Genomic DNA, 27,403 nt, shown 5'->3' with positions numbered 1-27,403 from the left:
AGCTTGACAATGCACATATGGATGATTCTGTGAGTGATTGGGAGAAGGTGCTGTGGTCAGATGAGACAACAATTTTGGTCTATTTTGGTCTCATCTCTCTAAACTACCTTGTTCCAGAAGTTTTGAGGCTTGTCTTTGTGCTGTTCTGCGTATTGTATGTGAGATACTTTGTGGCATTTGATGAGTAATGGCTTTCTTCTGATGACTTGGCCATGCAGCCCATTTTTCTTCAAATGCCTCCTCATTGTGCATACTGCTAGTTTTCAGAGAGTCCTGTATTTCAGCTGATGTTGTTTGTGGGTTTTCCTTTGCATCCCAAACAACTTTCCTGGCAGTTGTGGATGACAATTCTGTTGGCCTACCTAACCATGCTTTTGGTTATACAGAGCTGATTTTCCATTTGTTAATCAGTTTGTACGCTGTTGACAGGCATTATCACTTCATTGGATATCGTTTTCCTGTTTTATACCATTCATCTACCTTTATCCATAGATTCATTGGCAATTCTTTTGCTTTCCCCAAGACTTACAATCCATAAACATCAGTGGCTGGGTGAACTATGCAAGAGTCTGTCTGGATCCCAGGAAACTCACGCAGCTTTTATGCACACACTGATTACAAGCAAACAGCTCACATGTGAGGATGTTTTCTTTAGTAGCCTTTCCAATCCATTTGTGTCATCTTCTTTGCATGCTAGCAAGCCAAAATCACCAGGGTATGTGAACTTTTGATCAGTGTAATTTGGATGTTTTAAGTTGCAATTATGATTTAAAAAGAGAAAACACAGTAGTTTGACAATAAATAGATTCACCCAACCACTAACCATGAGTGGAGAAAAAGTTGTGTTGTTATTATTCATATTCTCTGAAAAGAGGCACAACTGTGTCTCATACTGTCTTATACTGTATATAAAGCAGCTCTGTATCTCAATGGACCATCCCTGACGAAGGACACCGCGATCTCCGAAACGCGTAGGAATTGGTCCTAACTGTGCTTCCTACCCCCGCTGGTCACGTGACAGATGATGTCACACAAGGTCCTGTCGATTGATCGCTGCATCTCAGACCTTGATCATGAGCTCACCATGCTTGTGCAACGCCGGGAAGGTGGCCTACTGAGCGTATGTCACCGGCCAGGACAAGGCGCCTGAAGAAATATTGTTTCCTGAGCTGTTACCATCATTATACAGAGGAGGACCCGAATAGAAACCCCATGCTTCAGACTACAACATCGCCTTCAGAGAGGTAATAACAGCACTGTGCACTTTCTGCAGTCTGGTTTGTAATTCTGCGAAACTGGGAACTTTTGTGTGTCAACTGTTAAGTCAAGAAATCATTTGGACTAATTGGACTTTAAATTCAAGGCATTATTCATAATAATGATTTTTTATGATAGTTTACTGTCTAATTTTACTTTTAATTTCCATTAAGTAAAGTATGTTTTTTTTTCCCCTGCTGCTTGAAAGGGTATTTATAGCGCAAACTATATAAGTATTAACAATCTTAAAATTTAACCTACCCTTAAAATTATAGACTGTAAACATCCAAAATCAGCAACGGATCAAATATTTATTTCCTTCATTGTAATTTATGTAGAATGAAATATCCCTTCACTGGGCAATCAGAATTTACCAACCAGTGCATAATAATGCTGGTTTAGCAGTTGCTGTGGCATAGAAGCGCACAAACCTGTAAAATTATAGAAACCTAGGGACTGATTCATATATATAGTTTTTGGAAACCTGTCTTAATGAAAATTTAAATTCATTAACAGGCACATATTTTAGATCTTTGTGAAATAGATCTGAAAATAATTCCTAATTCTGTTAATTCTTCTTCTATGGAAACTTTAATTGCAGCTTTGGCTAAAATTTCTTTATAATATACATGAGTATTAGAATGAAAACTTCCTATTTATTAATTTATTTTCTTCACATATTGTTGTAATTGCATCACTAAACAACTCATTTATTTTTCATAACAACATTTGCAAATATGTGATTATTATATTAATGGTTGAAATAAATCATGATTCATTGACATTCTAATTAAATGACTTTTTTTTATCTCACTGTTTGCAATAATAACGTTTTTCTATGTTTACCATTCAATGCCCAGATGTAGTAGTCACAAAAATCAAGCTCTCAAACCTCTCAGCACTATTTAACTAATTTTAAGACTTACATGCATATGCACTGCATTGTCGGATTGGTAGGGCATGGAGGTATTCTCCTATTGTTAAATGGAAGAAATACAGAGATATCCTGTAGACAAGTGGTGAGGGTCTCCTGGCCCATGGACTTTAAAGATGTCCATTCCTCTTCCCCCCAAACCCCTGGGACAAATTTCCAATGCACCGCATTGCTCCTGTGAGGACGCTTTGAGTACACTCATGAATAGTGTTGAGCGATACCTTCCGATATCGGAAAGTATCGGTATCGGATAGGATCGGCCGATATTCAAAAAATATTGGATATCGCCGATACCGATACCCGATCCCAATGCAAGTCAATGGGACCAAAATATCGGAATTAAAATAAACCCTTTCTTTCCTTGTAGGTTCATTCTACATGAAGGAAAACAACAAAGAATAATGCAGGATGTATTTGGGGAGGTGGCGGAGACATTAAAGTCATAGAGGTTTAGCGCAATCAAATAGAATAGCCTTTTTTTTTTTTAAAGACGTTCGTAGTGACAAAGATATTGACTATGTAACTTTTTTTTTATTTTGTCAGATATTGATGTTTCACTCTTCCACGCCCTTCCCCTTTTTTTTTTTACTTTTCCCACACTTTCATCTTCATCATCATCAGCATCTTTGACATCAACTTCTTCACCTTATTCATCTTCTTCTTCATCTTCTACCTATTTTTTTTTATTACATTCTTCATATTCATTTTATTCAACTATTATTATTCTTCCTATTCTACATATTCATTTTCTTCAACTATTATTATTCTTCCTATTCTACTTCTTCATCATATTCTCATTTGTGACAGGCATTCCCGTAGTTGTTATCTATAAAAGTTTGAAGATTACACCTTCCATTCTGCCAGTCACAAAAGTTACATTTGTCCGCGTTCAGTTTGGCCTGCAGCATCAGGCTTTATCCAGGGGCACCACGAGGAGGAACGGACTCACCCCCATACACTGCTTAGTCTTCTTCTGCATATAATTTAGATAATATCTTTTGCTCTGATATTAAGTCTTATGCTTAATGTTCTTCTGCTCTTTGTTCTGCAGCCTCTTGTTCTTCTGCTTCTCGGTCTTCCATGTCGTCGTCTCCAGGGTCGTCGTCTACGCCGTCGTCGTCTCCGCCGTCGTCGTCGTCATCGGGGTGGTCTTCCGGGTCGTCGACTTTAGGGTCTTCAACTTGGAAATGTAGCAGAAGGTACAAGAAGGCTGAGAAAATGCCAAGAACCAGCTGATGGAACTGGAACTCGGATGGCTACCCGAAGGTTCAAGAGCCTATGGAACTACCGAGGACCAGCTGACGTTACTGGAACCTGGTTACTAAGCAGGAGGCACCCGTGCTAAAAAGCACTACCAAGGACCGCCTGACGTTGGCGGAACTTGGATACCCAGAAGGAGGCACCTAAGCCAAAGGCTCTGCCCGGAACCAGCTGACGTTACTGGAACCAGGATGGGGAGCAGAAGGTACAAGAGCAAAAGACACTGCCGAGAACCAGCTGACGGTACTGGAAACCGGGTGGGTAGCCGAAGGTCCAAGAGCCAATGGAACTACCGAGGACCAGCTGACGTTACTGGAACCCGGTTACTAAGCAGGAGGTACCCGTGCCTGAAAGCACTACCAAGGACCACGTGACGTTGGTGGAACTTGGATACCCAGAAGGAGGCACCTAAGCCAAAGGCTCTGCCCGGAACCAGCTGACGGTACTGGAACCAGGATGGGGAGCAGAAGGTACAAGAGCAAAAGACACTGCCGAGAACCAGCTGACGGTGCTGGAACCAGGTGGTGGACCCGAAGGTCCACAGGAGAGGAGAGAACAGCTAGGCTGCGAGGCAGCCGCAGTTACCGAACCCCAACAGTCCTACAGCGGGAGCTTGGCCTACTGGCACTACAGAACCAGCCTTGACTACCAATTCACGCAGCCCACATAGGAAGCTCCTAAACTGGAGGCACCCTGGAGTTGGCTAACCCGACCGCAACACGACGGGGCAAGCATAGGCGTCTCAGTGAGCTTGACACTACCCGGAAACAGCTGACGGTGCTGGAACCAGGCTGGGCACGAGGGAGTACCCGTGACAAAAACACTGCCGAGAACCAGCTGGCGGTGCTGGAACCCGGATGCGTTGCCCCAGTGTGCAAGAGCCAATGGCACGACCGAGGACCAGCTGACGGTGCTGGAACCCGGTTACTAAGCTGTAGGTGCCTGCGCTTAAAAGCACTACCAAGGACCGCCTGACGTTGGCGGAACTCGGATACCCAGGAGGAGGCACCTAAGCCAAAGGCTTGGCCCGGAACCAGCTGACGGTGCTGGAACCAGGTGGTGGACCCGAAGGTCCACAGGAGAGGAGAGAACAGCTAGGCCGCGAGGCAGCCGCAGTTACCGAACCCCAACAGTCCTACAGCGGGAGCGTGGCCTACTGGCACTACAGAACCAGCCTTGACTACCAATTCACGCAGCCCACATAGGAAGCTCCTAAACTGGAGGCACCCTGGAGTTGGCTAACCCGACCGCAACACGACGGGGCAAGCATAGGCGTCTCAGTGAGCTTGACACTACCCAGAAACAGCTGACGGTGCTGGAACCAGGCTGGGCACGAGGGAGTACCCGTGACAAAAACACTGCCGAGAACCAGCTGGCGGTGCTGGAACCCGGATGCGTTGCCCCAGTGTGCAAGAGCCAATGGCACGACCGAGGACCAGCTGACGGTGCTGGAACCCGGTTACTAAGCTGTAGGTGCCTGCGCTTAAAAGCACTACCAAGGACCGCCTGACGTTGGCGGAACTCGGATACCCAGGAGGAGGCACCTAAGCCAAAGGCTCGGCCCGGAACCATCTGACGGTGCTGGAACCAGGTGGTGGACCCGAAGGTCCACAGGAGAGGAGAGAACAGCTAGGCCGCGAGGCAGCCGCAGTTACCGAACCCCAACAGTCCTACAGGGGGAGCTTGGCCTACTGGCACTTCAGAACCAGCCTTGACTACCAATTCACGCAGCCCACATAGGAAGCTCCTAAACTGGAGGCACCCTGGAGTTGGCTAACCCGACCGCAACACGACGGGGCAAGCATAGGCGTCTCAGTGAGCTTGACACTACCCGGAAACAGCTGACGGTGCTGGAACCAGGCTGGGCACGCGGGAGTACCCGTGACAAAAACACTGCTGAGAACCAGCTGGCGGTGCTGGAACCCGGATGCGTTGCCCCAGTGTGCAAGAGCCAATGGCACGACCGAGGACCAGCTGACGGTGCTGGAACCCGGTTACTAAGCTGTAGGTGGCTGCGCTTAAAAGCACTACCAAGGACCGCCTGACTTTGGCGGAACTCGGATACCCAGGAGGAGGCACCTAAGCCAAAGGCTCGGCCCGGAACCAGCTAACGGTGCTGGAACCAGGTGTGTTATGTAGGCAATCCAGTGACACAGTGTGCCAGCAATCAGAGCACATACAGTGATCTGACAATAACCCAAAAAACAATAGAACGAGCTCTGAGACGTGGAATCTCTGTAGACCGCAATACCTGAACCTATCCTAAACACAACTAAAGGCAGCTGTGGATTGCGCCTGACACTACCTATGCAACTCGGCACAGCCTGAGGAGCTGACTAGCCTGAAGATATAAAAACAAGCCTGACTTGCCTCAGAGAAATACCCCAAAGGAAAAGGCAGCCCCCCACATATAATGACTGTTAGCAAGATGAAAAGACAAATGTAGGGATGAAATAGATTCAGCAATGTGAGGCCCGATATTCTAGATAGAGCGAGGATAGCAAAGAGAACTTTGCAGTCTACAAAAAACCCTAAAGCAAAAAACCACGCAAAGGGGGCAAAAAGACCCACTGTGCCGAACTAACGGCACGGCGGTACACCCTTTGCGTCTCAGAGCTTCCAGCAAAACGAATTAACAAGCTGGACAGAAAAAGTAGCAACAAAAGCAAAGAAGCACTTATCTAAGCAGAGCGGCAGGCCACAGGAAAGATCCAGAAGCTCAGATCCAACACTGGAACATTGACAAGGAGCAAGGAAGACAGAATCAGGTGGAGTTAAATAACAAAGCAGCCAACGAGCTCACCAGAACACATGAGGGAGGAAGCTCAGAAGCTGCAGTACCACTTGTGACCACAGGAGTGAATTCAGCCACAGAATTCACAACAGTACCCCCCCCTTGAGGAGGGGTCACCGAACCCTCACCAGAGCCCCCAGGCCGACCAGGATGAGCCACATGAAAGGCACGAACAAGATCTGGAGCATGGACATCAGAGGCAAAAACCCAGGAATTATCTTCCTGAGCATAACCCTTCCATTTAACCAGATACTGGAGTTTCCGTCTAGAAACACGAGAATCCAAAATTTTCTCCACAATATACTCCAATTCCCCCTCCACCAAAACCGGGGCAGGAGGCTCAACAGATGGAACCATAGGTGTCACGTATCTCCGCAACAACGACCTATGGAATACATTATGTATGGAAATGGAGTCTGGGAGGGTCAGACGAAAAGACACAGGATTGAGAATCTCAGAAATCCTATACGGACCAATAAAACGAGGTTCAAATTTAGGAGAGGAAACCTTCATAGGAATATGACGAGAAGATAACCAAACCAGATCCCCAACACGAAGTCGGGGACCCACACGGCATCTGCGATTAGCGAAAAATTGAGCCTTCTCCTGGGACAAGGTCAAATTGTCCACTACCTGAGTCCAGATCTGCTGCAACCTGTCCACCACAGAATCCACACCAGGACAGTCCGAAGACTCAACCTGTCCTGAAGAGAAACGAGGATGGAACCCAGAATTGCAGAAAAATGGAGAGATCAAGGTAGCCGAGCTGGCCCGATTATTAAGGGCGAACTCAGCCAACGGCAAAAAGGACACCCAATCATCCTGGTCTGCAGAAACAAAACATCTCAGATATGTTTCCAAGGTCTGATTGGTTCGTTCGGTCTGGCCATTAGTCTGAGGATGGAAAGCCTAGGAAAAAGATAGGTCAATGCCCATCCTACCACAAAAGGCTCGCCAAAACCTTGAAACAAACTGGGAACCTCTGTCAGAAACAATATTCTCAGGAATGCCATGCAAACGAACCACATGCTGGAAGAACAAAGGCACCAAATCAGAGGAGGAAGGCAATTTAACCAAGGGCACCAGATGGACCATTTTAGAAAAGCGATCACAGACCACCCAAATGACTGACATCTTTTGAGAAACGGGAAGGTCAGAAATGAAATCCATCGAAATATGTGTCCAAGGCCTCTTTGAGACCGGCAAGGGCAAAAGCAACCCACTGGCACGTGAACAGCAGGGCTTAGCCCTAGCACAAATCCCACAGGACTGCACAAAAGTACGTACATCCCGTGACAGAGATGGCCACCAGAAGGATCTAGCCACTAACTCTCTGGTACCAAAGATTCCAGGATGACCAGCCAACACCGAACAATGAAGTTCAGAGATAACTTTACTAGTCCACCTATCAGGGACGAACAGATTCTCCGCCGGACAACGATCAGGTTTATTCGCCTGAAATTTTTGCAACACTCGCCGCAAATCAGGGGAGATGGCAGACACAATGACTCCTTCCTTGAGGATACTCGCCGGCTCAGATGAACCCGGAGAGTCGGGCACAAAACTCCTAGACAGAGCATCCGCCTTCACATTTTTAGAGCCCGGAAGGTACGAAATCACAAAATCGAAGCGGGCAAAAAATAACGACCAACGGACCTGTCTAGGATTCAAGCGCTTGGCAGACTCGAGATAAGTAAGGTTCTTATGATCAGTCAATACCACCACGCGATGCTTAGCTCCTTCAAGCCAATGACGCCATTCCTCGAATGCCCACTTCATGGCCAGCAACTCTCGGTTGCCCACATCATAATTACGCTCAGCAGCCGAAAACTTCCTGGAAAAGAAAGCACATGGTTTCAACACTGAGCAACCAGAACCTCTCTGTGACAAAACCGCCCCTGCTCCAATCTCAGAAGCATCAACCTCGACCTGGAACGGAAGAGAAACATCTGGTTGACACAACACAGGGGCAGAACAAAAACGACGCTTCAACTCCTGAAAAGCTTCCACAGCAGCAGAAGACCAATTAACCAAATCAGCACCCTTCTTGGTCAAATCGGTCAATGGTTTGGCAATGCTAGAAAAATTACAGATGAAGCGACGATAAAAATTAGCAAAGCCCAGGAACTTTTGCAGACTTTTCAGAGATGTCGGCTGAGTCCAATCCTGGATGGCTTGGACCTTAACCGGATCCATCTCGATAGTAGAAGGGGAAAAGATGAACCCCAAAAATGAAACTTTCTGCACACCGAAGAGACACTTTGATCCCTTCACAAACAAAGAATTAGCACGCAGGACCTGGAAAACCATTCTGACCTGCTTCACATGAGAGTCCCAATCATCTGAGAAGATCAAAATGTCATCCAAGTAAACAATCAGGAATTTATCCAGATACTCACGGAAGATGTCATGCATAAAAGACTGAAACACAGATGGAGCATTGGCAAGTCCGAACGGCATCACTAGATACTCAAAATGACCCTCGGGCGTATTAAATGCAGTTTTCCATTCATCTCCTTGCCTGATTCTCACCAGATTATACGCACCACGAAGATCTATCTTAGTGAACCAACTAGCCCCCTTAATCCGAGCAAACAAGTCAGATAACAATGGCAAGGGATACTGAAATTTAACAGTGATCTTATTAAGAAGGCGGTAATCAATACACGGTCTCAGCGAACCATCCTTTTTGGCTACAAAACAGAACCCTGCTCCCAGTGGTGATGACGATGGGCGAATATGTCCCTTCTCCAGGGATTCCTTCACATAACTGCGCATAGCGGCGTGTTCAGGCACGGATAAATTAAATAATCGACCTTTTGGGATTTTACTACCAGGAATCAAATTGATAGCACAATCACAATCCCTATGCGGAGGTAGGGCATCGGACTTGGGCTCTTCAAATACATCCTTATAATCAGACAAGAACTCTGGGACCTCAGAAGGAGTGGATGACGAAATAGACAAAAATGGAACATCACCATGTACCCCCTGACAACCCCAGCTGGATACCGACATAGAGTTCCAATCCAATACTGGATTATGGGTTTGCAGCCATGGCAACCCCAACACGACCACATCATGCAGATTATGTAGCACCAGAAAGCGAATAACTTCCTGATGTGCAGGAGCCATGCACATGGTCAGCTGGGTCCAGTACTGCGGTTTATTCTTGGCCAAAGGTGTAGCATCAATTCCTCTCAACGGAATAGGACACCGCAAAGGCTCCAAGAAAAACCCACAACGTTTAGCATAATCCAAATCCATCAGATTCAGGGCAGCGCCTGAATCCACAAACGCCATGACAGAATACGATGACAAAGAGCATATCAAGGTAATGGACAGAAGGAATTTGGATTGTACAGTACCAATGACGGCAGACCTATCGAACCGCTTAGTGCGCTTAGGACAATCAGAAATAGCATGAGTGGAATCACCACAGTAGAAACACAGACCATTCAGACGTCTGTGTTCTTGCCGTTCAACTCTGGTCATAGTCCTATCGCACTGCATAGGCTCAGGTTTAATCTTAGACAATACCGCCAAATGGTGCACAGATTTACGCTCGCGCAAGCGTCGACCGATCTGAATGGCCAAAGACATAGACTCATTCAAACCAGTAGGCATAGGAAAACCCACCATGACATCCTTAAGAGCCTCAGAGAGACCCTTTCTGAACAAAGCTGCCAGCGCAGATTCATTCCACAGAGTGAATACTGACCACTTCCTAAATTTCTGACAATATACTTCTATATCATCCTGGCCCTGGTACAAAGCCAGCAAATTTTTCTCAGCCTGATCCACTGAATTAGGCTCATCGTAAAGTAATCAGAGCGCCAGGAAAAACGCATTGACATTACTCAATGCAGGGTCTCCTGGCGCAAGAGAAAATGCCCAGTCCTGAGGGTCGCCGCGCAAAAAAGAAATAATAATCAAAACCTGTTGAATAGGATTACCAGAAGAATGAGGTTTCAAGGCCAGAAATAGCTTACAATTATTTTTGAAATTAAGAAACTTAGTTCTATCACCAAAAAACAAATCAGGAATAGGAATTCTTGGTTCTAACATAGATTTCTGATCAATAGTATCTTGAATCCTTTGTACATTTGTAACGAGATTATCCATTGAAGAGCACAGACCCTGAATATCCATGTCCACACCTGTGTCCTGAAACACCCAAATGTCTAGGGGAAAAAAAAGACTGAACACAGAGCTGAGATAAAAAAATGATGTCAGAACTTCTTTTTTCCCTCTATTGAGAATCATTAGGTTGGCTCCTTGTACTGTTATGTAGGCAATCCAGTGACACAGTGTGCCAGCAATCAGAGCACATACAGTGATCTGACAATAACCCAAAAAACAATAGAACGAGCTCTGAGACGTGGAATCTCTGTAGACCGCAATACCTGAACCTATCCTAAACACAACTAAAGGCAGCTGTGGATTGCGCCTGACACTACCTATGCAACTCGGCACAGCCTGAGGAGCTGACTAGCCTGAAGATAGAAAAACAAGCCTGACTTGCCTCCGAGAAATACCCCAAAGGAAAAGGCAGCCCCCCACATATAATGACTGTTAGCAAGATGAAAAGACAAACGTAGGGATGAAATAGATTCAGCAAAGTGAGGCCCGATATTCTAGATAGAGCGAGGATAGCAAAGAGAACTTTGCAGTCTACAAAAAACCCTAAAGCAAAAAACCACGCAAAGGGGGCAAACAGACCCACCGTGCCGAACTAACGGCACGGCGGTACACCCTTTGCGTCTCAGAGCTTCCTGCAAAACGAATTAACAAGCTGGACAGAAAAAGTAGCAACAAAAGCAAATAAGCACTTATCTAAGCAGAGCAGCAGGCCACAGGAAAGATCCAGAAGCTCAGATCCAACACTGGAACATTGACAAGGAGCAAGGAAGACAGAATCAGGTGGAGTTAAATAACAAAGCAGCCAACGAGCTCACCAGAACACCTGAGGGAGGAAGCTCAGAAGCTGCAGTACCACTTGTGACCACAGGAGTGAATTCAGCCACAGAATTCACAACACAGGTGGTGGACCCGAAGGTCCACAGGAGAGGAGAGAACAGCTAGGCCGCGAGGCAGCCGCAGTTACCGAACCCCAACAGTCCTACAGGGGGAGCTTGGCCTACTGGCACTACAGAACCAGCCTTGACTACCAATTCACGCAGCCCACATAGGAAGCTCCTAAACTGGAGGCACCCTGGAGTTGGCTAACCCGACCGCAACACGACGGGGCAAGCATAGGCGTCTCAGTGAGCTTGACACTACCTGGAAACAGCTGACGGTGCTGGAACCAGGCTGGGCACGAGGGAGTACCCGTGACAAAAACACTGCCGAGAACCAGCTGGCGGTGCTGGAACCCGGATGCGTTGCCCCAGTGTGCAAGAGCCAATGGCACGACCGAGGACCAGCTGACGGTGCTGGAACCCGGTTACTAAGCTGTAGGTGCCTGCGCTTAAAAGCACTACCAAGGACCGCCTGACGTTGGCGGAACTCGGATACCCAGGAGGAGGCACCTAAGCCAAAGGCTCGGCCCGGAACCATCTGACGGTGCTGGAACCAGGTGGTGGACCCGAAGGTCCACAGGAGAGGAGAGAACAGCTAGGCCGCGAGGCAGCCGCAGTTACCGAACCCCAACAGTCCTACAGGGGGAGCTTGGCCTACTGGCACTACAGAACCAGCCTTGACTGCCAATTCACGCGGCCCACATAGGAAGCTCCTAAACTGGAGGCACCCTGGAGTTGGCTAACCCGACCGCAACACGACGGGGCAAGCATAGGCGTCTCAGTGAGCTTGACACTACCCGGAAACAGCTGACGGTGCTGGAACCAGGCTGGGCACGAGGGAGTACCCGTGACAAAAACACTGCCGAGAACCAGCTGGCGGTGCTGGAACCCGGATGCGTTGCCCCAGTGTGCAAGAGCCAATGGCACGACCGAGGACCAGCTGACGGTGCTGTAACCCGGTTACTAAGCTGTAGGTGCCTGCGCTTAAAAGCACTACCAAGGACCGCCTGACGTTGGCGGAACTCGGATACCCAGGAGGAGGCACCTAAGCCAAAGGCTCGGCCCAGAACCAGCTGACGGTGCTGGAACCAGGTGGTGGACCTGAAGGTCCACAGGAGAGGAGAGAACAGCTAGGCCGCGAGGCAGCCGCAGTTACCGAACCCCAACAGTCCTACAGCGGGAGCTTGGCCTACTGGCACTTCAGAACCAGCCTTGACTGCCAATTCACGCAGCCCACTTAGGAAGCTCCTAAACTGGAGGCACCCTGGAGTTGGCTAACCCGACCGCAACACGACGGGGCAACCATAGGCGTCTCAGTGAGCTTGACACTACCCGGAAACAGCTGACGGTGCTGGAACCAGGCTGGGCATGAGGGAGTACCCGTGACAAAAACACTGCCGAGAACCAGCTGGCGGTGCTGGAACCCGGATACGTTGCCCCAGTGTGCAAGAGCCAATGGCACGACCGAGGACCAGCTGACGCTGCTGGAACCCGGTTACTAAGCTGTAGGTGCCTGCGCTTAAAAGCACTACCAAGGACCGCCTGACGTTGGCGGAACTCGGATACCCAGGAGGAGGCACCTAAGCCAAAGGCTCGGCCCGGAACCAGCTGACGGTGCTGGAACCAGGTGGAGGACCCAAAGGTCCAAAAGAGAGGGGAGAACAGCTAGGCCGCGAGGCAGCCGCAGTTACCGAACCCCAACAGTCCTACAGGGGGAGCTTGGCCTACTGGCACTACAGAACCAGCCTTGACTACCAATTCACGAAGCCCACATAGGAAGCTCCTAAACTGGAGGCACCCTGGAGTTGGCTAACCCGACTGCAACATGACGGGGCAAGCATAGGCGTCTCAGTGAGCTTGACACTACCCGGAAACAGCTGACGGTGCTGGAACCAGGTTGGGCACGAGGGAGTACCCGTGACAAAAACACTGCCGAGAACCAGCTGGCGGTGCTGGAACCCGGATGCGTTGCCCCAGTGTGCAAGAGCCAATGGCACGACCGAGGACCAGCTGACGGTGCTGGAACCCGGTTATTAAGCTGTAGGTGGCTGCGCTTAAAAGCACTACCAAGGACCGCCTGACGTTGGCGGAACTCGGATACCCAGGAGGAGGCACCTAAGCCAAAGGCTCGGCCCGGAACCATCTGACGGTGCTGGAACCAGGTGGTGGACCCGAAGGTCCACAGGAGAGGAGAGAACAGCTAGGCCGCGAGGCAGCCGCAGTTACCGAACCCCAACAGTCCTACAGGGGGAGCTTGGCCTACTGGCACTACAGAACCAGCCTTGACTACCAATTCACGCAGCCCACATAGGAAGCTCCTAAACTGGAGGCACCCTGGAGTTGGCTAACCCGACCGCAACACGACGGGGCAAGCATAGGTGTCTCAGTGAGCTTGACACTACCCGGAAACAGCTGACGGTGCTGGAACCAGGCTGGGCACGAGGGAGTAACAGTGACAAAAACACTGCCGCGAACCAGCTGGCGGTGCTGGAACCCGGATGCGTTGCCCCAGTGTGCAAGAGCCAATGGCACGACCGAGGACCAGCTGACGGTGCTGGAACCCGGGTACTAAGCTGTAGGTGCCTACGCTTAAAAGCACTACCAAGGACCGCCTGATGTTGGCGGAACTCGGATACCCAGGAGGAGGCACCTAAGCCAAAGGCTCGGCCCGAAACCATCTGACGGTGCTGGAACCAGGTGGTGGACCCGAAGGTCCACAGGAGAGGAGAGAACAGCTAGGCCGCGAGGCAGCCGCAGTTACCGAACCCCAACAGTCCTACAGGGGGAGCTTGGCCTACTGGCAATACAGAACCAGCCTTGACTACCAATTCACGCAGCCCACATAGGAAGCTCCTAAACTGGAGGCACCCTGGAGTTGGCTAACCCGACCACAACACGACGGGGCAAGCATAGGCGTCTCAGTGAGCTTGACACTACGTGGAAACAGCTGACGGTGCTGGAACCAGGCTGGGCACGAGGGAGTACCCGTGACAAAAACACTGCCGAGAACCAGCTGGCGGTGCTGGAACCCGGATGCGTTGCCCCAGTGTGCAAGAGCCAATGGCACGACCGAGGACCAGCTGACGGTGCTGGAACCCGGTTACTAAGCTGTAGGTGCCTGCGCTTAAAAGCACTACCAAGGACCGCCTGACGTTGGCGGAACTCAGATACCCAGGAGGAGGCACCTAAGCCAAAGGCTCGGCCCGGAACCATCTGACGGTGCTGGAACCAGGTGGTGGACCCGAAGGTCCACAGGAGAGGAGAGAACTGCTAGGCCGCGAGGCAGCCGCAGTTACCGAACCCCAACAGTCCTACAGGGGGAGCTTGGCCTACTGGCACTACAGAACCAGCCTTGACTACCAATTCATGCAGCCCACATAGGAAGCTCCTAAACTGGAGGCACCCTGGAGTTGGCTAACTCGACTGCAACACGATGGGGCAACGCATAGGTGTCTCAGTGAGTTTGACAGTACCCGGAAACAGCTGACGGTGCTGGAACCAGGCTGGGCACGAGGGAGTACCCGTGACAAAAACACTGGCGAGAACCAGCTGGTGGTGCTGGAACCCGGATGCGTTGCCTATTAAAGATTGTCTTCCTAGAGCCCCAACTAGCGGTGTTGGAGCAAAGGGTAAGCAGGGGGAGCAGAGTGTAGGCCGAAGCCTGCACTGGAGGCAGCTTTGTGTCTGCGTTGCGTTTGCAGGACACTTTGCCGGCTACACAGTGGGGGAACAGCTGGCGTTGCTGAACCCCACTGACACAATGGCGGGTATTTTTCTCTGTGCAGCTAGCACTTCTGGGCAAAAACTAGCGGTGATAGAGCCCAGGGGCAGCAGGAGGAGGAGAGGAGCAGAGTGTAGGCCGAAGCCTAGTTGAACCAATTTCAAAGGAAATCTTTAACCCCCCCTCAGGTGTTACAAAGTACAAGAGACACACCTTGTGCAGTATTAATGCTGCACAAGTCAAAGGTTGCTCTATTAATTTGTCTACTTGCACACACTGAATGAAAGACGTACACAATTTAGCCCATTCTACAGTCAAAGTGTATTGGAGGCGTGACTTGTCTTTTTAAGGAGACGCAGCACAGGTGTCCCAAATAACGCCTTGGTGCTTGGCGCAGCTTCCTGAGCGTTGTTATTTGCTGTACAGGAGTCTGCGCTCTTGTGTTATCCCTTGGCAATGCCCTGTTAGCGCTGCCCATCTTATGACCTCATTTCATGTTGGCCGGTGCGGTTAACGATGGCCATAAATCCCAGACCCACAGTGCCTTTTCATAAAGTCACACTGCGGTGCTGGGATTCGTGGCCTTGAGCAGTAAATATTTTTGCCGCTCACACATGTCCTTACACCTGCTTCAGACTGGGCGGCCTCTGCTGATCCCTTCTCGCATGCCGCGGCCATGAGGCTGCACAGTCTGAAGAAGGCGGAAGGAGATGAGTGACGACAGGCGAACATATGCACTGCTCGTGCCCATAAACCACACCCTCGCTGACAAAATAAATAAGAAACCGAGGGGCGTTGTTTCGAGCAGGGCGGACGCACAGGCGCAGCCAGCTAACCAATGATGTGAAAAGACGGGAAGCGCTACCAAGGGTGGTGCTGCGTATCATTAGAAAGGAAAGTCACACCTCAGGGACAGTGGAATGGTCTCAATGAGACACATTTTGTACGTGTTGAGTTCCACGTGGGCAAGTAGAAAAAGTCAGCCACCTTGTACAAATGCAGCAGTACTGCTGTACAAGGTGGCTGTTATACATAGAAACACCTGGGGGTGGGGGGCAGGCTCCCTTCAATTTCAGTTCATGTGCCTGCGTGGCGTTTGCAGGTCACGTTGCCGGCTACACAGCAGGGGAACAGCTGGTGGTGCTGAACCCCACTAACACATTGGCTGGTGTTCTTCTCTGTGCAGCTAGCATGTCCGGGCAAAAACTGGCGGTGTTTGAGCCCAGGGGCAGCAGGAGGAGGAGAGGAGCAGAGTGTAGGCCGAGGCCTGCACTGGTGGCAGCTTTTGGTCAGTTGTGCCAGCGTGGCTTGTGCTGGACACGATGCCGGCTACACAGCAGGGGAACAGCTGGCGGTGCTGAACCCCACTAACACATTGGCTGGTGTTTTTCTCTGTGCAGCTCGCATTTCCGGGCAAAAACTAGTGGTGTTAGAGCCCAGGGTCAGTAGGAGGAGGAGAGGAGCAGAGTGTAGGCCGAAGCCTAGTTGAACCAATTTCAAAAGTTACCTTGAACCCCCCTCAGGTGTTGCAAGGTACAAGAGCCACACCTTGTGCAGCATTAATGCTGCACAAGTCAAAGGTTGCTCTATTAATTTTGCTCCTTGCACACGCTGAATAAAACACGTACACTATTTAGCCCACTATACTGTCAAACAGTAGTGGAGGCGTGACTTGTCTTTTTAAGGAGACGCAGCACAGGTGTCAAAATTTACACCTAGGTGCTGGGCGCAGATTCGTGAGCGTTGTTATTTGCTGTACAGGAGTCTGCGCTATTGTGATCCCTTGGCCATGCGCTGTGAGCGCTGCCTGTCTTCTCACCTCATTTCATGTTGGCCGGTGTGGTTAGCAATGGCCATGAATCCCAGGTCCGCAGTGTGTTTTCAAAAAATCACACTGCGTGGCTGGGATTTGTGGCCTTGTACAGTAAATATGTTTGCCGCTCACACATGTCCTTACACCTGCTTCAGACTGGGCGGCCTCAGCTGATCCCTTATCGCCTACCACGGCCATGAGGCCGCACAGTCTGAAGAAGGCGGAAGGAGATGAGTTAAGACAGGCGAACATATGCACTGCACATGCCCATCAATCACACCCTCGCAGCAAAAATATATGAGACAACGAGGGGGGTTGTGTCGGGCATGGCGGACGCACAGGCACAGGCAGCCAACCAATGATGTCAGAAGACGGGCAGCGCTACCAAGGGGGGTGGTGCGTGTCATTAAAAAGGAAAGTCACACCTCAGGGACATTGTAATGGTCTGTAATGAGACACATATTTTACGTGTTTAATTCAACGTGGGCAATGAGAAAAAATCAGCCACCTTATACAAATGCAGCAGTACTGCTGTACTAGGTGGCTGTTATACATAGAAACACCTGGGGGGATGGGGCCAGGTTCCCTTTAATTTCAGTTCAGGTGCCTGCATGGCGTTTGCAGGACACGTTGCCAGCTACACAGCAGGGGAACAGCTGGCGGTGCTGAACCCCACTGACACATTGACTGGTGTTTTTCTCTGTGCAGCTAGCACGTCCGGGCAAAAACTGGCGGTGCTAGAGCCCAGGGTCAGCAGGAGGAGGAGAGTAGCAAAGTGTAGGCCGAAGCCTGCACTGGTGGCAGCTTTTGGTCTGTTGTGCCAGCGTGGCTTGTGCTGGACACGATGCCGGCTACACAGCAGGGGAACAGCTGGCGGTGCTGAACCCAACTAACACATTGGTGGGTGTTTTTTTCTGTGCAGCTAGCACATCCAGGCTACAACTGGCGGTGTTATAGCCCAGGGTCAGCAGGAGGAGGAGAGGAGCAGAGTGTAGGCCGAAGCCGGCACTGGTGGCAGCTTTTGGTCTGTTGTGCCAGCGTGGCTTGTGCTGGACACGATGCCGGCTACACAGCAGGGGAACAGCTGGCGGTGCTGAACCCCACTGACACAATGGTGGGTGTTTTTCTCTGTGCAGCCAGCACTTCCGGGCCCCAACTGGCGTAGTTAGAGCCCAGGGTCTGCAGGAGGAGCAGAGTGTAGGCGGAAGCCTACTTGAACCAATTTCAAAGGTAACCTTTAACCCACCCTCAGGTGTTACAATGTTGAAGAGCCACACCTTGTGCAGCAGTAAAGCTCCACAAGTTAAAGGTTGCCCTTTAAGTTTTGCTCATTGCACACGCAGAATGAAAGACGTACACAATTTAGCCCATTGAACAGTAGTTCAGTTCTGTATTGGAGGCGTGACTTGTCTTTTTAAGGAGACGCAGCACAGGTGCACATAAATAACGCCTTGGTGCTGGGCGCAGCCTCCTGAGCGTTGTTATTTGCTGTACAGGAGTCTGCGCTATTGTGATCCCTTGGCCATGCGCTGTGAGAGCTGTCTGTCTTCTCACCTCATTTCATGTTGGCCGGTGCGGTTAGCAGTGGCCATGAATCCCAGACCCACAGTGTGTTTTCAAAAAATCACACTGCGTGGCTGGGATTCGTGGCCTTGTGCAGTAAATATGTTTGCCGCTCACACATGTCCTTACACCTGCTTCAGACTGGGCGGCCTCAGCTGATCCCTTATCGCCTACCACGGCCATGAGGCCGCACAGTCTGAAGAAGGCGGAAGGAGATGAGTTAAGACAGGCGAACATATGCACTGCACATGCCCATCAATCACACCCTCGCAGCCAAAATATATGAGACAACGAGGGGGGTTTTGTCGGGCAGGGCGGACGCACAGGCACAGGCAGCCAACCAATGATGTCAGAAGACGGGCAGCGCTACCAAGGGGGGTGGTGCGTGTCATTAGAAAGGAAAGTCACACCTCAGGGACAGTGGAATGGTCTCAATGAGACACATTTTGTACGTGTTGAGTTCCACGTTGACAAGGATAAAAAGTCAGCCACCTTGTACAAATGCAGCATCACTGCTGTACAAGGTAGCTGTTATACAGAGAAACACCTTGGGGTGGGTGGCAGGGTCCCTTTAATTTCAGTTCATGTGCCTGTGTGGCGTTTGCAGGTCACGTTGCCGGCTACACAGCAGGGGAACAGCTGGCGGTGCTGAACCCCACTAACACATTGGCTGGTGTTTTTCTCTGTGCAGCTAGCACGTCCGGGCAAAAACTAGCGGTGTTTGAGCCCAGGGGCAGCAGGAGGAGGAGAGGAGCAGAGTGTAGGCCGAAGCCTGCACTGGTGGCAGCTTTTGTTCTGTTGTGCCAGCGTGGCTTGTGCTGGACACGTTGCCGACTACACAGCAGGGGAACAGCTGGCGGTGCTGAACCCCACTGACACATCAGCTAGTGTTTTTTCTGTGTAGACAACACTTCCAGATGGCAACTGACAGTGTTGAAACCCAGGGAATCAAAGAGGAGCAGAGTGTAGGCCGAAGCCTGCAGTGGAGCAAGTTGAAAGGGAACCTTTAACCCCCCCCCCCCAGGCATTTGTTGCTGAAAGAGCCATCTTGTACAGCAGTAATACTGCACATGGAAAATTGTGGCTCCGAAAATTATGCTCCTTGCAAACGCTGAAGTACACACTCATATAATGTGTCCCCTCACACCGTCAAACCGTCCCGGAAGTGGGACGTTCCTTTGTAATGTGACACAGCACAGCCGTCATTCCAACCCCCTAGAGGTGCCCGTCTTCTGACATCATTTAGGTGTCAGGCTGGCAGTGCCTGTGCGTCCAAGCTGCCCGAGATCCAACCTCGCAGTGTCATCTAATGTAATCCCACTGCGGGCCAGGGATCCATGGGCATGCGCAGTGCATATCATCGCCTCTCACACACCTCCTTCCTGCTTCTTCAGACTGTGCGGCGTCACAGCCGTGGCATGCTATTAGGGATCAGCTGACGCTGCCTAGTCTGAAGAAGCGTGAAGAAGGGGAGTGAGAGGCTAGTATATGCACTGCGCATGGCCATGGATACGAGGCCCACTGTGGGATCACATTAGACGACACTGCGAGGTGGGATTTCGGGCAGCGTGTACGCACAGGCGCAGCCAGGACGACAACAAATGATGTCAGAGGACGGGCAGCGCAAACTGTGCATGGCCAAGGGATAACCTAACAGCGCAGGGTCCATGACGGAATCAAACAACGCTAAGGAGGCAGCGCACGGTGCCAAGGGGGTAGCAATGACGGCTGTGCTGCGTCACATTACAAAGGAAAGTCCCACCTCCGGGACGGTTGGACGGTGTGAGGGGACACATTACATGAGTGTGTAGTTCAGCGTTTGCAAGGAGCATAATTTCAAGAGCGAACTTTTCCTTGTGCAGTATTAGTGCTGCACAAGGTGGCTCTTTCAGTAACAAACGCCTGGGGGGGGGGGACAGGTCCCCTTACATTTTAGTTGTGCCAGCGTGGCAGTCGCATGACACGTTGCTGGATACACAGCTGGGGATCAGCTGACGTTACTGAACCCCAATAACAGAGGAGCGACTGTTGACTGTGCAGACAGCACTTCCAGGCACCAACTGGCGGTGTTAGAGCCCAGGGACAGCAGGAGGAGCAGATTGGAGGTATTACCGCACACACAGCTGGGGATCAGCTGACGTTACTGAACCCCAATAACAGAGGAGCGACTGTTGACTGTGCAGACAGCACTTCCAGGCACCAACTGGCGGTGTTAGAGCCCAGGGACAGCAGGAGGAGCAGATTGGAGGTATTGCCGCACACACAGCTGGGGATCAGCTGACGTTACTGAACCCCAATAACAGAGGAGCGACTGTTGACTCTGCAGACAGCACTTCCAGGCACCAACTGGCGGTGTTAGAGCCCAGGGACAGCAGGAGGAGCAGATTGGAGGTATTACCGCAAACACAGCTGGGGATCAGCTGACTTTACTGAACCCCAATAACAGAGGAGCGACTGTTGACTGTGCAGACAGCACTTCCAGGCACCAACTGGCGGTGTTAGAGCCCAGGGACAGCAGGAGGAGCAGATTGGAGGTATTGCCGCACACACAGCTGGGGATCAGCTGACGTTACTGAACCCCAATAACAGAGGAGCGACTGTTGACTGTGCAGACAGCACTTCCAGGCACCAACTGGCGGTGTTAGAGCCCAGGGACAGCAAGAGGAGCAGAGGAACAGAGTGTAGGCCGAAGCCTGATTGGAGCAAGTTCAAAGGGAACCTTTAACCCCCCCCAAGACGTTTGTAGCTGAAAGAGCCATCTTGTGCAGCACTAAGGATGCAAAAGGAAAAGGTTGCTCTTTTAATTATGCTCCTTGCAAACACAGAAGTAAACACTAAAAATGTGTCCCCTTATACCGTAAAACCGTCCCGGAGGTGGGAATTTCCTTCGTTATGGGATGCAGCACAGCTGTCATTCCTATCCCCTTGGTGCCATGCGCTGCCTCCTCAGCGTTGTTTTAAGCTGTCACGGAGCCTGCGCTGTTCTGTTATCCCTTGGCCATGCCCAATTTGCGCTGCCTGTCTTCTGACATAATTTGGTGTCAGGCTGTCAGTGCCTGTGTGTCCACACTGCTCCAGATCTCACCTCGCAGTGTCGTCTATTGTAATCCCACTGCGGGCCTTGGATCCATGGACATGCACAGTGCATATCCTCGACTCTCACTCCCCTCCTTCCCTCTTCTTCAGACTGTGCGGCGTCACGGCCGTGGCATGCTATTAGGGATCAGCTGACGGTGCAGAGTCTAAAGAAGGCGGAGGGAGATGGGCGAGAGCCCGAGGTGAAGATATGCACTGCGCATGCCCATGGATCCCAGGCTCGCAGTGTGATTCAATCAGAAGACACTGCGAGGCGGGTTCTCGGGCAGCGCGGGCGCACAGGCGCAGCCATCCTGACACCAAATTATGTCAGAAGACAGGCAGCGCAAAGTGGCCATGGCCAAGGGATAACAGAACAGTGCAGGCTCCGTGACAGCTTAAAACAACGCTGAGGAGGCAGCGCATGGCACCAAGGGGGTAGGAATGACGGCTGTGCTGCGTCACATTATGAAGGAAAGTCCCAGCTCCGGGACGGTATAATGGTATCAGTGAACACATTTTATAAGTGTTAAGTTCTGCATGTGCAAGGAGCTAAAATAAAAGAGCTACCTTTTCCTTGTGCAACATTACTGCTGCACAAGATGGCTCTTTCAGTAACAAACGCCGAGGGGGGGGGACAGGTTCCCTTACATTTAGGTTGTTGTGCCAGCGTGGCGGTCGCAGGACACATTGCCGGCTACGCAGCTGGGGATCAGCTGACGTTACTGAAACCCAATAACACTGGGTCGTATGTTTTGACTGTGCAGCCTGCACTTCTGAGCCGCAACTGGTGGTGTTGGAGCCCAGGAATAGCAGTTCAGGTGGTAGAAAGATGCACTCATCAGGAGACCTGGATGACATCCAATTACTTAATCAGGCAGAGGAGTGGCAAATTCCTGCAAGATCCAGGCCTGGTTCATTTTCAGGAAAGTAAGTCGGTCAACGTTATCGGAGGATAGTCGCATGCGACGGTCTGTTAGTACACCACCTGCGGCACTAAAGACACGTTCCGATAAGACACTAGCCGCAGGGCAAGCCAGCACCTCCAATGCATACTGGCTTAGCTCTGGCCATGTATCCAGCTTAGAGACCCAAAACTTGAACGGGGAAGAGCCGTCTGGGAGTACACTAAGAGGGCAAGCCATGTAGTCTGTCACCATCTGACGGAACCATTGCCTCCTGCTGACTGGAGCCGCCGGTGATGGTGTAGACATTTGGGGCGGGCACACAAAAGTTTGCCACAGTTGTGCCATACTTGGCTTGCCTTGGGCAGAGGCACTGCTTCTGCTCCCTCTTTCTGCAGAGCCTCCTCCTCCACTGCCTCGACGCACTGAGCTGCTTTGTAAAGCACTAGCAGCACTCCTCTCAGTTGGACTGGAGAAGATGATGGAATTCACCAGTGTGTCGTGGTACTCCCGCATTTTACGCTCCCGTGTCAACGCCGGGATGAGGTTTTGGACATTGTCACGGTAGCGAGGATCGAGGAGGGCGTACACCCAATTTTCAGGTACGTTGAGAATGTGGTCGATGCGGCGGTCGTCTCTCAGGCACTGCAACATGAACTCAACCATGTGCTGCAGACTGCCAACTGGCCCAGAAACGCTGTCCCCTGCTTGAGACATGATCTCTGCCCGCTCTTCATCACCCCACCCTCGCTGTACACACTGACCACTGGACAATGGTGGAACTCCCTCTTCTGGACGTAGCTCTTCCTCGTCCATTGACTCCTCCTCATCCTCCTCACAAAGGGTCCCCTGCCGACCCCTTTGTGAGGAACCACGTGGCGCTAACTGTCCAGAACCTGATGGAAAAGGTGACTCCTCATCCTCCACCTCTTCCACATCATCCCTTATCCCTTGCAGGGTTTCTTGAAGCAAGCAGATAAGGGGGACAGTCATGCTGACTAGTGCATCATCTGCACTTGCCATCCGCGTGGAATAATCAAAAGGATGCAAAACCTGGCAGACGTCCTTCATAGTGGCCCACTCTGTGGTTGTGAAGTCTGAGCGGCGCTGACTGCGACTTTTTTGCGCCTGATGCAGCTGGTACTCCATTACTGCTTGCTGATGCTCACACAACCGCTCCAACATATGTAACGTGGAATTCCACCTGGTAGGTAGGTCACATATGATGCGATGTTCAGGAAGGCGAAACCGACGCTGCAGAGCAGCAATGCGGGATCTTGCCAAGCTGGAACGCCGCAAGTGAGCACACTCTAGGCGGGCCTTGTGCAGAAGTGCATCAAGATCCGGATAGTCCCTCAGAAAACTCTGCACAACCAAATTGAGCACATGTGCCAGACATGGGATGTGAGGTTGCCAAGGCCTAAAGCTGCCACCAGATTTCAGCCATTGTCACACACTACCATGCCTGGCTGGAGATTCGCTGGCACAAAACACACATCGCTCTCCTGCTTTAGGGCATTCCAGAGCTCCTGCGCTGTGTGGCTTCGATTCCCCAAAGAAACTAATTTCAAGACGGCCTGCTGACGTTTGGCCACTGCTGTGCTCATGTCAGTCGTAACAGGTAAACGTTCACGGGTCCATGTGGAGGTGGACTGTGACGGATCCTGTAGCGAGGAATCTGAGGAACTGGTGTAAGAGGAGGAGTCAATGCGTACAGACTGGATTCCTGCAATCCTTGGAGTGGGCAGGACACGTCCTGCGCCACTCGCACGGTCTGTACCCGGCTCAACAACATTAACCCAATGGGCACTGACGGAAAGGTATCGCCCCTGTCCATGTTGACTGGTCCACGCATCGGTGGTGAGGTGGACCTTGCTACTGACGGCGTTCAGTAGCGCATGTTTTATTTGTCCCTCCACATGCTTGTGCAGGGCAGGGACAGCTTGCCTGCTGAAGTAAAAGCGGCAGGGCACCTGGTACTGTGGGACTGCCAAAGCCATCAAGTCACGGAAGCTGTCAGTCTCCAAAAGCCTGAATGAGAGCATTTCCAGGGACAGAAGTTTGGCAATGCCTGCATTCAGAGCCTGTGCTCGGGGGTGGTTTGCCGAGAATGCCCGCCTTTTCTCCTATGCCTGTACTACCAATGGCTGTAGACTAGGCTGGGAGTGTGAGGATGACTGGGAACGTGGTGCTGTGGGTGGAATTACACTAGGTCTCTGGACAACAGTGCCAGAGGTTCTTCCATGGCGATCCAAGGAGGAAGCCGAACCAGCTGTGCGTGAGCTGGAGGAAGAAGCAACACGAGCTGAAGAGGTGGTAGCTGCCGCTGTTGGTTGGCCTAGGTCTTCAGTGTGTTTTTGGAACTCCACCGCGTGCCTGGTCCGCACATGTTTCCACATATTTGTGGTATTGAGGTTGCTGACACTTTTACCTCTTTTTACTTTCTGATGACACAGCTTGCATTTGACAAAACAAATGTCATCTGCAACTGTGTCAAAAAAGGACCAGGCACTGCAAGTCTTGGGAGCGCCCTTTTTGGCTTTTGAAAGAGACAGGCTCCTAACTGGTGCCAAAGTGGAGTCTACAGGCTCCGCAGTCTTCCCCCTCCCTCTCCCTCTTTGGCCCGTTAGGGGAATCTCTTCCTCTGAGCTGCTCCCACCACCTTCCTGTTCCTCACGCCACGATGGGTCAAGGACCTCATCATCTCCACTACCCTCTGCCACCAACTGCTCCTCCTGGGTAGTCTCGGCAGCACAGTACGCACCAGAAAGCGGCACCTGAGTTTCATCATCAGATGCGTACTGCGCTGTGGTCACCGCAGGCACTGACCCACCCGCCTCTTCAGAGTCAGAGAGACAAAGCTGTTGTGCATCACTGCACACTGCCTCTTCTTCTATTTCTCAAATACTGCTTGGCTGGCCCCCTGTTTCCAAGCCAAGAGATTCAGAGAACAGAAGTAGAGACTGCTCCTGTCCTGGGCTCTCTGACTGCCTGGCCAATTTGGCAGGTGGTGAAGAGACAGATGGCTGCTCTCCAGTGGTCTGTGCCTGAGAGGATGTGGCACTAATTGAAGTCGATGCGTTAGCTGCCATCCATCCGACAACGGCTTCAATTTGATCTTCACGCAGCAGCGGTGCATGGCGCTCTCCGACAAAGCTGCGCATGAAGGACTGTTCCCTGCTGAAACTGGGTGATGGTGAGTCACCGGTGCCCGCAGCAGGCACAGAATCACCACGTCCTCTCCCTGCTTCTCTCCCTGCTCCACGCCCACGCCCACGACCCTTACTCCCTGCCCTCTTCATCTTGGTTGACAGATAAAGATAAGCAGAAAAGTACTAAGGCCTTAGTGTGCTTATTCCTGAAATGCTCCTCCTAACAGGTGTAAGAAACACTAATGTTGTAAAGTGTGGACTAGACTTTATTATTGATAAAATGTGGCCTACACAAGTGTTAAGTGGTGTTTGGTGAACTTTACTTTTTTTTTTTGTGCAGATCGGGCTACAGAGCGAGTTTAACTCACACGGAGACCGTGCAGACAGCCGTAAACGGCGCTGCAAGGCCCAAAAACCCTCCTCTAGGTTATCCTATCTAGTGTTTTTCCACTATTTTGCTGGAGACGGGTGGAAAGACACTAATAGGAAATTGTTTACAAAATTTTCAACAGGCTGCACTAGTTGAAAAAAAATGAAAAGTTATTTAACGGTATGAGGCAGTGACAAACCCTGAGCTGAATACAACGGGCTGTCGCTGCACACAGACTACAGGGCGAGCTGCGCTCACACGGAGACCGTGCAGACAGCCGTAACCGGCGCTGCAAGGCCCAAAAACCCTCCTCTAGGTTATCCTATCTAGTGTTTTTCCACTATTTAGCTGGAGACGGGTGGAAATACACTAATAAGAATTTTTTAAATAATTTTTAAACAGGCTGCACTAGTTGAAAAAAAGGAAAAGTTTTTTAATGGTATGAGGCAGTGACAAACCCTGAGCTGAATACAATGGGCTGTTGCTGCACACAGACTACAGGGCGAACTGCGCTCACACGGAGACCGTGCAGACAGCCGTAAACGGCGCTGCAAGGCCCCAAAACCCTCCTCTAGGTTATCCTATCTAGTGTTTTTCCACTATTTAGCTGGAGACGGGTGGAAAGACACTAATAGGAATTTTTTAAATAATTTTTAAACAGGCTGCACTAGTTGAAAAAAATGAAAAGTTATTGAACGGTATGAGGCAGTGACAAACCCTGAGCTGAATACAACGGGCTGTCGCTGCACACAGTCTACAGGGCGAGCTGCGCTCACACAGAGACCGTGCAGACAGCCGTAAACGGCGCTGCAAGGCCCAAAAACCCTCCTCTAGGTTATCCTATCTAGTGTTTTTCCACTATTTTGCTGGAGACGGGTGGAAAGACACTAATAGGAAATTTAAAAAAAAATTTTCAACAGGCTGCACTATTTGAAAAAAGGACAATGGATAGAACTGTGTGAGGCAGTGTGAACCCCCCCTGAGCTGAATACAACCTGGTATATGGCTGCACACAGACTACAGAGTGAGCTGCCCACACACACACACACACTGAGACCTTGCAGAACGCTGTTAAAACAGCGCTGCAAGGTAAGAGCAAGGTGAACTGAACAGTGAACACAGCGTTTGCTAAATTAGCCTTGGAAAAGCAAAATAAAGCAATTAGCTACAGTATCTCAACTGGCCCTCAGTTAGAACACAGCGTCCTGTCCCTAACTGAAATCACAGCAGAGTGAGCGCAAAATGGCGGCAGCGTTTTTTATAGTGCAGAGTGACATAATTTCAGCAGCCAATCACAGCCTTGCCAGTACTTACATGCCCACCATGCTAAACAGGATGTGCCCACACTTCCATTCATTCCTCATTGGCTGCTGCGTTCAATTTGAATTATGGGAACTTCCGATTCCGGTATCCGATACGCGGGAAGTATCGGAATTCGGTATCGGAATTCCGATACCGCAAGTATCGGCCAATACCCGATACTTGCGGTATCGGAATGCTCAACACTACTCATGAATCATTCAATACTGAATGATGTG

The sequence above is a fragment of the Ranitomeya imitator genome, chromosome 3, assembly GCF_032444005.1.
Source record: "Ranitomeya imitator isolate aRanImi1 chromosome 3, aRanImi1.pri, whole genome shotgun sequence".
NCBI lineage: Eukaryota > Metazoa > Chordata > Amphibia > Anura > Dendrobatidae > Ranitomeya > Ranitomeya imitator.
The sequence above is the reverse complement of the archived record's forward strand: the minus strand, read 5'-3'. Positions refer to the sequence as shown.